Genomic DNA, 12,081 nt, shown 5'->3' with positions numbered 1-12,081 from the left:
TCCCACAAATAACTGGTGTTGCAGGCCCCACTACCCTGAGGATTTTGCCAGGAGAGCTGAGGTGTAAATCTAGGGAAGACATCCTGGAAAGAAAAAAAACAAAACCTCCAGCGTCTCATAGCTGTGGGACTCCTGGGGAAGGCAGGGGGAAACCAGCGGGGGAGGAAAGGTTGTTTTTGCCAGTGTGAAGGAAGCAGCAGTGACCGGAAGCCACGCTCTGAATCCCCTGAGCAGCAATGGCTCCTTTTTAGATAGGGCTCCCTGGAGCCACAACCTCACCAGCACTGGTCAACAGGAAGCCGGCCCGGGAAGCATGTGCCGTCTCGCACGCGCACGCATTGCCAGGGGTGACTGCTGGGGGCCAGTGGGAACCAGAAACAAGGGGCTGGGCCACCAGACAGAAGGAGCCAAGCCCAGGGATGACCTTCACGCTTCAGGAAGGTGGTTGTGTGGAGCAGCCAGGACCTCAGATTTTCCCAGGCTGGGTCTACCACAGAGGGCCCTGAAATAGCTCTGAGGTTCTGTGCCCACGAAGCAGGGAGGGCAGGGGCAGGGACTGCGGGCAGCGGCAGCGAGCACAGCACCACTTTGTTGGGAAGGAAGGAGCTCTGCCTCCACCAGGCTCATCCACCTGCCGGCGATCAGCTGAGCAGAGGTGGCGGCTCTGGCCGTGCTCAGCAGAGGGGGTGATGACATTGGCTTGGCTGGGGACAATGGTGCAGGGACCTGAATCAGAGAGGAAAGGCCCAGGTAATCCAAATGGCATTCTGCAAAATAACAGCTGGCGCTCGAAAACTATAGGGCGCCATTACTCACAGTAGCCCCAAAGCAGAAACAACCCAGGTGTCCACCGAAAGAGGAACGGGCAAAAAGTAGGGTCCAGCCAGGCAGTGGATTATGATTCAGCCATGAAAAGGAAGTTCTGTTCCACCCTACAGCATGGATGAGCCTGAAAACATTGAGTAAAAGAAGTCAAACACGGGGCTGGGGATATAGCTCAGAGGCACAGTGCCTGCCTGGCAAGTGCAAGGTCCTGAGTTCGATTCCCAGCACTAAAAATAAAAGTCAGATATAAATGACCACAGAATGTACAACTCCACTTCTATGATTGGAATTTTAAAAATTCATGGCGAAAAAGTAAAAAAATAAATAAAATTCATAGCGATAAAGTGGATGAGTGATTTTCATGGTCAAGACTTGGGAAGTAACTGCCTGTGGGCAGGGTGTTTCTCCTGCAGATGATGAGAGTTTTCATGGATTAATAGTAATAACTGCCCAACTTTGTGAATATACTTAAAAACCACTGGATGATACCGTACATTTTATTTTATTGCTTTTAAGACAGGGTTTCACGGGGCTGGGGATTTAGCTCAGCAGCATAAGCACCTGCCTTGCAAGCAGGCAGTCATAAGTTCGATCCCTGGTACCGATAAAAAGGAAAAAGTAAAAAAAATAAATAAATAAAAAGACAGAGTTTCACTATGTACTTCACAAAGGCCTTGAACTCAATATGGAGCCCAGATTGGTTCTGAACTTGCAGTGATCCTCCTGCCTTAGCCTCCTGAGTTCTGGGGTTACAGGCGTGTGCCAACATTCCCAGCCTTTATTTATTTGTTTTTATTTATTTATTTATGACAGGGTCTCACTATGTAGCTCAGGCTAGCCTTGAATTTTCTGTGTATCCCAGGCTGACCTTGAACTCATGGCAATCCTCCTGCCTCAGCCTCCCATATTCTGAGATTATAGGTATATGCCACTATCCCCAGCCCTGTACATTTTGAAAAGACTGAATTTTATGGTATGAAAATTCTATCTCAATTTGAAAAGCTTAAAAATCATTGCATTTATACACTATTTGGTCCTTGATTAGACTCTATACTATAAAATCAGCTACAGGGGCTAGAGATTTAGCTCAGCAGCATAAGCACCTGCCTTGCAAGCACGCAGTTGTGAGTTTGGTCCCCAGTACCAAAAATAAAAAAAACCAAACAAACAAAAACAAAACAGCTTGAAAAACAGCTACAAAGGACATCAAGAAGAGTAACTGGAAGAATAGATGACAATATTGTCATAGAATTCAATATCCTGAGAGCAGACATTGTACCATTTACACTATGCCAGTGGTTCTCACAGTGGGTATCTAGGTTCCACCAGTTGTGCAGGAAGTAATACTAGAATGTCTGCCCCTATTTTTTTTCAGATGTGCCCAGTAATTCCTGGGTTTGCAGATTCTGCAGGGTGGCTATCTACAGCCATTACCACAGCCATCTCCCCTTGTGGCCTAATATTTTCCCAAACTCCTTTGCTACCAGGGAAGCCATGTGACTCAGTGCTGGCCAATGAGGTATCAGAGCACATTCACCAAAGGATTTCTGGGAAAAACAGGTTGCTTCTTAGAAAGAGGACAGGCAGCAGAGGACCACTTGCTGGGGGGAATGGCTGCACCTTCCCCTTGCTCCTAAAAAAAAGGCAGACACAGTATTAACACATGACTTTGGAAAAACATCCTGGGAAATAAATGCCAGTGCACTTGGATAATGGAGAACCTTCAGAAGCCAAAGAGAGCATGGTCCCTAGCGGCATCACAGAGTGAAGAACCAACCTCAAGCCTCCCACTTCACTTCCGAAACAGGAATTCTCAGTGTCTCAGAGGCTGAGACTTTCAGTCACTTGTAGTAACAGTGATAGAAATGAGTCTATCACTTTCAGGTCAGTAAAAGGCTGTCTATTGGCACCTGTGCTCAAAATCTTTACTGGTAAGGACTCACGTGACAGCAATCACAAAAGTCACAAAAATCAGGACCCATCATCTGCTTCCCTGCACCCTAAGTCAGGAGAGATTAAACTGGCTATAAACAACAGAAAAACATACAGTAGTGGCTGAAAAAGGATAGCAGTTTACTTCTCTCTTACAGAAAAAAGTCTGAGGGTAGAGAAACTGGGCTGGTGTGGGGACTCTGGTTAGCTGAAACTTAGACCCCTTCTAAATTTCTGCTGCATCTTTCATTCTCAAAGTCACTTTATTGTCCAAAGTAGCTGCCGAGCTCCAGCAATTACATCTGAACTCCACACAACGAGCCACGACCACAAGGGCTTGTCTTCCCCAACCTTTTAAGTAATTCTCCTCGAGTTTCTACTTACACATCACTGACTGCAAGTAAAACTTGAAATTTTTCTTTTGCCTCAACACAGTGAGGTTCTGTTGCTTAAGAAGTGGGTTGATTGTGCCAGTCGGGATGGGACTGTCCCAATCTGCAAAAGCAAGAGGGCATCTGGGGTCAGGAGAGAGGTAAAGAGACCAGAAACCAAAATGTGTGGAAATCCATGACCTTGAGCAAGGTGTGGAACCTCCCTGAGCCCCAGCCCCAGACTGAAGGCTGAGAGATCAAATGACTAAGAGATTGTTCAAGGCACTGCGGCTACTGCTGCTATCACATGCACGTGTGGGGTTGCAGGGAGCCAGGCAGGGGGGAGCAGGAAGATGGTGCTTCCCGGGAAGAAGGCGCTGAGGAAGGAGGTGCTGCTGGATGTGAAGAGCACCCTGAACGAGCAGGAATCTGCATCCCCATGCCACGTGCCTGGCCACACAAAAACCTGGCATCTGGCAAAGGCCCTGCTGCCCGCTTCAGTCCTCAGGGCCCCAGACAGGCAGGTAAACAGACACAGCCCTGTGGGGGAGGCCCAGACACTAGGGGAGAGGGGAGGCCTCTGGGAGCAGAAACCAAGCCCTGGGTCCAGCAGGGCCAAAATAACCTGCTGATTGAGTCAATGCACCAACACGTTGGTCAGCCCCGTGGGAGAGAAACCGAAACCCTGGCCAGATCTATTATTTAGCAGTTCGTCATCAAGCAAAAATAAAAATGATCCCCCTCTCCCCAACCCTAACCGCAGTGGTGGTGGGATGTTATTTGGCGTCAAAAGTCACCTCAGGTCAGTGCAAGCCGAGTCCCTTGCTTAGGATTTGAACTCCTATAGAGGTCTGGAAATGGGAACTCCCCATGTCAGGGGAGTACCATGTCTTCTCTAGATCCCCGAGCCCTGGGTTCTGGTCTGTAGTGTTCCACAGGTCCCTCCTCTAGTTAGGGGTGGTGGGAGGATGGGTGGAAGCCCAGGGGGTACACTGAGGAAACTGACCATACAGTCCCTGATACGAATTTGCTGTCTGCCTGGAAGCCCAGGCAATGGGGGATTCTGTTCCAGGGGCTGTGTGCTTGGGGGTCAGTGTACCCCTTCCCTTCCATGTCCCCCAGAGTGAGCTACAGAAAGCCTCCATTTAGAGTTCAAACACTAATTGGTTACAGCTCCCGGAGGCTTGGGGGAGGGGTGGGCTGCACCTCGAATGGTGCAGAGAATTACAAGTCCCCTTCACAGCCCTTGGGCTTGGCACAGGTTAAGTGTGCATAAACCAGGCGTCCGCCGCTTCGCTTTCCAGTTCACCGTTCCGTTCACCCAAGACTTGAACCAAAACTTTTGAAAAAAAACGTTCTGTGGAAGTAAACACGGGTACAGGAACACACAGAAGTGCAAAATGGCTCCAGAGAATTTTCCAAAAGTGAATGTTACCCAGGTAATAGCATCTGGGGCAGCAAATGGGACATGGCAACCCCAGGAGCCCCGTCCCTGCCCTGGGCATCTCTTTCCAACACTGTACTCTAATTGTTCCCAGAGGGTAACCCTGCCCTGACCCCCTGCACGTCGGATGGCTGAGTTCCGCCTGCCTTTGAACTCCGTGTGAGTGAGCACACAGGATGTCCTCTTTCCTGTCTGGCTTCTTTCATGTGACATCTTGTCTTAGATTCACCTGCGTGGTCATGCGGGCTTGTCATTTATTCTAATGACACTCCATCCACTGTACAGTAGAGGCCATTTCTAGGTGGAAACTACCATAAAAGTGAGACTAAGAACAGAACTTTTTTCCACAATTGAGTTCTACAGCCTTCTTTTTGAAAACATATTTTTCTTGGGGCAAAAATCTCTATACTAGGAACGTGCCATTCTGGCCATGTTCGAGTGGCATAATTCCATCGACACGGCTGCACAGCTACGCGCACTATTTCTAGAAGGTTTTGCTTTGCTCTGTTTAAATAGACTCGCTGTGTTCCAACTAAGCTGGCCTTGAACTCGCCAGGCAGCCTTGGACTGCGGAACTTCTTGCTCCCTAAGCCCAGGCTGTTTTCAGAGCCTGGCTTAGAGCAATTACCTTCCATTTCTCTGTGGCTTCGGTTCCACTTTCTATCTCTTCCAGGGTTCCTGTTCTTGGCACTCCTGGGAGTGGGATGAGCCCTTTGGTGACTGGCTGCTTAGCACAATCTCTTCAAGGCCCGTTTGTGTTGTGGTCAGAACTCATTCCTCCTCACCACCCCAGAATGCTTCTTGTATCCCGATACCACATTTTGTAGATCCCTTCGCAGACAGGTGCGCACGGGCGCTGTTCCCCTCTTCTGGCCGTGACGATGAACACAGCAGTGAAGACTGGCATCCAAGTGTCACCCACAGCCTTCTACGGGGGGCCACATGCTGAGCCGGGCACTTACACACCCGTCAGCCACCTGCCAGCTGCATGAAGCAGAGTCATCATCCCCAGGCTACCGATGAGGAGACTGAGCTTGGAGGCTCCTGGGGCTGAGCTAAGAGGCTGACGTCATGACTCTTGGAGCCCAGTCTAGCTTTCCATCCATCACCCTACTGCTCCTGTCTTGCAATTCTGCTCACCAAAGAAGTTAGATGATTTTCGGGGCTGGAGATTTAGCTCAGCGGCATAAGCGCCTGCCTTGCAAGCAGGCAGTCGTGAGTTTGATCACTGGTACCGATAAAAAAGGAAAAAGACAAAAAAAAAAAAAAAAAGAAGTTAGATGATTTTCGTTTATGACCTAGCTCTTGCTTTGGCTCCAGGTAGAAAATCTTTCCCTTGGACTTTCTGGAAGCTGTTTCCTCTCTCCTGGCAACCAGCCCAGGACCAGGGAACAAGAGCAGGTCCTCGCCCCCTGGACTGAGCCTTTACACTCCATGCGGTACTCTAGGTTTTTGTTGTTGTTAAAGCAACAACACCTCTGTTCTCCTCCTCTCCTGAGTGACCCAGGGTGTGATTTTTATTCAGGGACACAGAAGTGCGGGGTCCAGGGTGTCCCCTTTCTCTTCTCTGCCATATTAAATTCGAGCGAGAGGCTCCTCCTGCGTGTGCTGGGACGAGGGTGGCTTTGCCCTGTGACTGCTCCTGCTTCAGGGCATCCCTGTCTGGGCTCTGACAGAGCAGGCTGGACCCAGACAGGTGGAAGTGCAGGGATCAAGCCCATGGAGCCGGATCCCCAGGGTAGCAGAGACAGCGCAGGTTCTGGAGGGAGCCTGGTGCTCAGGGGACATCCCCAAGATCCCCCTGCCAAAGGACCTTGCCATTCGCCTTACAAGCATCTCCTGAGAGCCTGCAGTGGGCCAGGTCCTATGCTAGGCCGCAGGGAGGGAGACAGCGCCAGGACCAGCGCCCCCACCCCGAGCTGCTCAGGACTGAGGCAAAGAGCCCCGCGCACCGCACGGAGTAGGGACTTTGGGCTTCTCTTGGCGCGGCGGGGGAGGATGGGGGATGCAAGGCTTGGCCCGGGCGCCCGGCCAAGGGCCCCACCCCGTGCCGCCCCGGGCCCACAATGCGCCTTTCAGGAGCCTCTGCCGCGCCTGGAAAGCCCCGCGGTCGGTCCCAGGCGGTGGCGTCTGCTTTCCTCGAGGTGAGCGCTCCGTGTCCCAGCGGCCAGCGAGGTGCAGCCCTGAGTGCCCGCAGGCGCCGCCGCCCTGGCCTGGTGACTCAGCGCCCCGAGCGCCCTGGGGACATGGGTCCAGCAAAGCCCCGGCCTGGCAATCACATTTACAGCTTTCTGTTAGTTCTAGATGTTGCATAAATGCATAAATGGGTCACATCACGTGCTTTTACAAATTCATTGAATTTCCTTCCCTTTTTCCTGACTCCTCCACCTCCCAAGACTTGGTACCCTAAGAGCCTAGAATGGACTCCTTAGTGTGTACCTCCACCTTCTTATAGACAAGGGAACAGCACTTGCTGGATCCTGTTAGACCTTGTCCTGTGTCTCTTTTACTAATATCGCACAGGAAACGGTGTAGTTGTATAATCCGTGTATCCACCCAGGGGAGAGATAGCTCAGGCCTGTAAACTCCTGTACTATGGGAGGCTGAGGTATGAGTGTCACAGGGGCCAGTCCTGCCTGACCAGTCTCAAAATGTAAAAAGAAATTAAAAGGGCTGGGGATGTAGCTCAGTGGCCCAAAGTTGTGAGTTCGATCCCTGGAGCAATAGTGTCTCAGCAGAAATGGCCCTGCTGCTCCTGGAACACGGGCTCGCCAGTCCTGGCCAGAGGCCATTTCTAAGCTGCCCAAATTTTTATTTTCTTTTTTTGTCTTTTTGAGACAGGGTCTTGCTATGCAATTCAGGCTGGCCTTGAGCTCACTTTGTATCCCAGGCTGGTCTTGAACTTGCCACAATCCTGCTTCAGCCACCACACCCAGCTCTGCCCAAAATCTTCCTGCTGGCAGCACGCATTCTCAACTGCCCCCAAGACAGGGGACCACTGTGTTTCCCGATTTGAGCTATGAGCACTGGTGTGATAAAAATCTTACCCACAAGTTGGATTGTTGGGCCAGCGTGTTCCTGGATTTGATTTTAGTTCTTGCAGAGTGTTCAAGCAGAGGGTGTCATGCGCCCCATCCTGTCCCTGTCAACAATGAGTGAGGGTGCCCTTTCCCCCCAGCCCGGCATCCCTGAGGCACAGCCCTTAGTGATTTCTACCATCTGCTGAGACCCCCTCTCAGCCCCTCACCGCTGCTTTCATCTGCACTTCCCTGACCCCTGTGTGAACCTGAGCATATTTTCCTCTGCTCGGTGGCCACTGGCCTCTGCTGTTACGGGAGCTGCGTCCTCCTGGTACATGTTTATGTGCTTTAAGCATAGAAATTCCTGCGCACCCAGAACGCTAGGGAAGGAGGTGCTTGGAGTTAATGGAACGGTCTGGTTAATGGAGAGTCTCCTCATTTGTCACGCTCAGTTACCAGCTCTGTAAGGTGGAGCCGTCAGCAGATACCGGCGGTAACAGAACTGAGCAAGTATGAGAGGCGTGCAGAGCGTGAAAGTGAGTGGGCCTCGGGGTCACTTACTGGCTGTGTGCTTTGGGGTGAATCAGCTCACCCTCTGCGCTCTCCTCTGCTCATCTGTGGAACGCAGGTAATGGAGGTTGTGCCACTTACCTCTTCACGGCTATTGAAAAGTGTGGCAGTGATTTATGTAAAGAGCCTGGGACACAGTAGATGGGCACTGCATGGCACTCGGGAAGCATAAGTACCGCTCTCCTCTGGCGGCTGGCAGGGCTCTCGGAGGCCTAGGAGTGGCCTGAAAATCTCTCTATATATATATGTGCATGTATACACACACACAGTCTGAATGAAACTTGGATTATTATTTGTTTGCTGTGTGCCAGGGATCAGATGCAGAATTCAGTGTTTCACCACCTTGGCTCTGTTCACCTTTTGGACCAAAGCATTCATTGTGGTGAGGGCCCGTCTTGTGTTTTGTAGGGTGTTTGGTGTCACCCTAGATCTCTACCTATTGATAGCAGACAGCTAGATAGGCAGAAAGACACACATGTGTCCACACGCCCACACCCCACACTTGGGAAGATGTCCACTGCAAGGAGAAGGTGCCCCAGTTAAGAACCACTGCTACGTACCCACAGAAAGATACTTCCTGAAGGCTTACCTGTGACCCAGCACTCCCCTTATTTGGCCCCTCACAGCTCCCAGGGTTCCCAAACAGAGTCTACAGGGTGGGCAGGTCCAGCAGGGCCCAGCAGGAGGAGACAGGAGATGGGGATGACTTCCCTGGTGTCGGAGCCCCAGGGGTGCTCTCAGGAGGCCCCCTCAGGTGGGAGCTGCGGGTCTGCCCTTGACGGTCAGGCAGAGCGGATGCTGGCTGAGAGACACGGGGGAATCGGGGCCTGTTTTCCTCCTTTCCATGCCCAGCCTGGTCTCAGGTTCTCACAGGGGCCACATTCTATCTCTTAGCACTGGCTGGGGAGCCCGTGGATTCGTGCTCCCTCTGAACACGCACCTCCCCTCCTGCGTCCTCAGGGCTACCTCTTCATGCTCAGGCCCCACACGGCTCCTTACCTTTCCTTCCAGTGCCGTTCAACAAAGATTAGCAAGATCCGCTGGTTGCTTCCCAACGTCTGTCCTTCCTCCGTAACAGATCCCTGGACAACATGCCCAGCCACGAGAACCTGCCCTGCCCGGTCTCCCTTGCAGCTTGGTGTAGCCATTCAAAGTCCTGTGACTAAGTTTTTAGCTAATGAGACACAAGCAGAAGGGTGGCAGGGGATTTCTAGGAGGATTCCTGAAAAGGGTGGGAATTCTATGCCCTTTTGGTCCTTCGCTCATTTTTCTCGCTCACTTCCTGGAATTCAGATGCAGTGAGTGGAATTCCAGTAGCTATTTTGAGCCGGGAGGAGAATTTAAAGATGATAAACTGAAAGACAGAAGTATCCCAAGGGCCTAGAGCTGCTAAACTAGTCTCAGAGCCACAGACTGATAAGACTAATAAGTCTTCTACAGACTTAAACATTTGTGTGTTTAAGCCACCCTGGCTGGACCTTTTTTATTAGCAGACACAATTCCTGAGACAGGTTGCCTGCTGCTCCGGCCCACTCCCACACTTCTGTCTTTGCGGGTCACCAGTTCCCCTGGTTCTCTGGTGAATACTTGGAAGTCTTCACTAACGTATCATTCATTGCTTCTCCAGCCAGTCAGCCACCAAGCCCTGCGGAGTTTTTGACATGTACCTCTTTGCCTACCTGTCTTGTCCTCTACCTCATTCTCAGCATGGTACCAGGAGTGGAGCTGGGGAGGGTGGTCAGGATTCAGAGACTCGTGGAATTCTTGTCATCCAGCTCAGCAAGACACACCGCTAAGGGATGGCAGGCCTGGGGGTAAGAGTTACTTTATCAGTTAGGACTCTGGTTTACCTGGATACATAGTAAGCAGTCCCCATGGATCTGGAGGGCCAGTTACCTGGGGAGCTAAAGCTACGCGTACACACACCTGCATAGGTCAGACCTCTGTTTTCATCATCCATCCAGTTACATATTCCCTTTCATTACAGAAACACCAGGCTACAAAGAAAACCCTCAAGAGTTTGCTGTTGACTTGAGCCATGTCATTCGTAAGAATATGTCTGTGGTCAGCTCGAATCCCAGGCCTGCTAACTAGAAATAAACTGACCCCTTGTTCAAATTGCACAGGACCATTGAAGAAAGGGGAGGGGCGCAGCGGCAGGAGAAACGCCTGAGATCTTCCACAAACCGGGCAAACGGAATCACGGGCAGGGCAGCCCCAGGAGTCCAGGAATTAATAGCCCTGCTGAGGCTTCAGAGCTCCGGAGAGGCAGCTATTTAAAGCCAAGAAAGGTCATTTCCACCCGCAGAGGCTACCCTGGCTGCGTTATCTGGACCGTCTTCAGCCCCGTGTCCTGGCAGCCTCCCTGGCCTGACCTCCCTGTGGCGGAACCACGGGGCCCACGGCCAACCTGTCGTCATGCTCGTGGGAGGCGGGCTGACCTCAGCCTCTGGTTCCTCTCTTCCTCCTTGCTGCTCAGGCCCCAGGAGAGGCTGAGTGGTCACTTGGGCCCCCGCCCACCTTCTGCAAGAGCCGCTATGCTCCGAGGCTGCTGCTGCCCTCGGAGAGAGCCCACGCATCCAGCAGGGTGGGCTGAGGGCAGGGTGCAGGACCCAGGTTCTGGAGAGACAGAGACCCTTGCCCCACCAGAATCACACCCAGTCCTGCTGCATGACTTTGTTACTGGAATGCCCCTTGGGGGCATTCTTCTTTTTTGGTCTTTTTGAGAGAGGATCTTGCTATGCAGTTCAGCCTGGCCGTGAGCTCGCTTTGTAGCTTACGCTGGTCTCAAACTCATACTGATCTTCCTGCCTCAGCCTCCTGAGTGCTGGGATTATAGGCATGTGCCACCCCACCGGGCACTGGGAGCATTCTTTCCAGGTTCTTGGTGACCTGAATACAGCACTGGACGAGACACACAGAAAAGGTTGCAAAAGGGTACATGTGTTGACAGTGGAAAAGAAGCACGCTCTGTAGGGTAGGGTGGGCCTCACGGTGCCCTGGAGGATAAGGGAACAGGGGCTTCGTGTCCATCATTCTTGGGCTGGCTTCCTGCTAGATATAAATGAAGGACTGAAAATAACACTTTTCTCATTGTTCCTGATTCAGCACCAGATTCAGATGAGGACTGAAAACGTCACTTGCTGATGGGTTTTCACACAGTGCTCAGGAGCCGCGGGGTCCTTAGGGGCTTCTGTGTTCTGAGCATGCCTGCTGGGACATGTTTACCCTCCTGTTGGTTTGGTGCAGTTTTCCCCAGTCTCAGGCCCTTCGCTCACCCTCTCTGCCCACCCCACCTCCATTTCTTTAACAGCGGAGTAATGTCATTTTCTCCTAGCCTGAGTCTGGGGGAGGCCATGGGAGATCAGAGAAGGGGAAGTCTTTTGAACCTGTAGGAAGAAAAGCACTTTAGAAATCCAGGTATTACCTGCAACTCCTCCTCTTGCCCCTCCAGGCAAGGTAATCCAGAAACACTTCCCCTGGATGGGCAGAAGACAGGAAGCCGGTGTTTGAAGTGCCCCTGCGCTCCAGACTGTGACACAGACGTGCAGCCCCATGCTCCTGAGGGCCCAGCTCACATTCTTGCCTGGCACCCAAAGCAAGAGCTTCCTTACATCCTGTCTGCTCTGATCTTGCGCATCTGCTCCGGCTGAGGTTTCTGCTGCTTAGCGGGGCTGGCGAGAACTTGAAAGCCTCAGGCTTGTTCCAAGACCAGGTCTGCCCTGCAGGTGTCGAATGCCTGAGGATTGTTCTCGGCAGCTGAGACCTGGCCTGGAGAAAGCATGGTGGTGCTAAAGGAGTTTCTAAGGAAGTAGTGAAGTGCCTGGGGTCCCCGCCTGATGTGTCCAATTGTGCTGCTCATCTAACTCGCTGCTACCTCTCACGGAGTGGAAGGAAACTAAGACCTATTTTGCTGTTG

The 12,081-nt window shown here is 51.9% G+C and overlaps 1 long non-coding RNA gene across 1 annotated transcript; it reads right to left on the bottom strand.

Moving 5' to 3' along the window:
• Window positions 1-1,288: 1,288 nt before the first annotated feature.
• LOC106028543 (uncharacterized) lies at window positions 1,289-11,287 on the bottom strand. The gene is made up of 4 exons (XR_002792217.2): window positions 9,162-11,287; window positions 5,201-5,800; window positions 3,142-3,252; window positions 1,289-2,458 (listed from the first exon to the last, which is right to left on the bottom strand). It is a non-coding gene; the product is annotated as an uncharacterized LOC106028543 (long non-coding RNA).
• Between the last annotated feature and the right edge of the window lie 794 nt (window positions 11,288-12,081).

Source organism: Cavia porcellus, unplaced genomic scaffold (genome assembly GCF_034190915.1).
Source record: "Cavia porcellus strain 051 isolate PalLab524CR breed Dunkin Hartley unplaced genomic scaffold, mCavPor4.1 scaffold_28, whole genome shotgun sequence".
In the NCBI taxonomy this organism is placed as follows: Eukaryota; Metazoa; Chordata; class Mammalia; order Rodentia; family Caviidae; genus Cavia; species Cavia porcellus.
The sequence above is the reverse complement of the archived record's forward strand: the minus strand, read 5'-3'. Positions and strand labels throughout refer to the sequence as shown.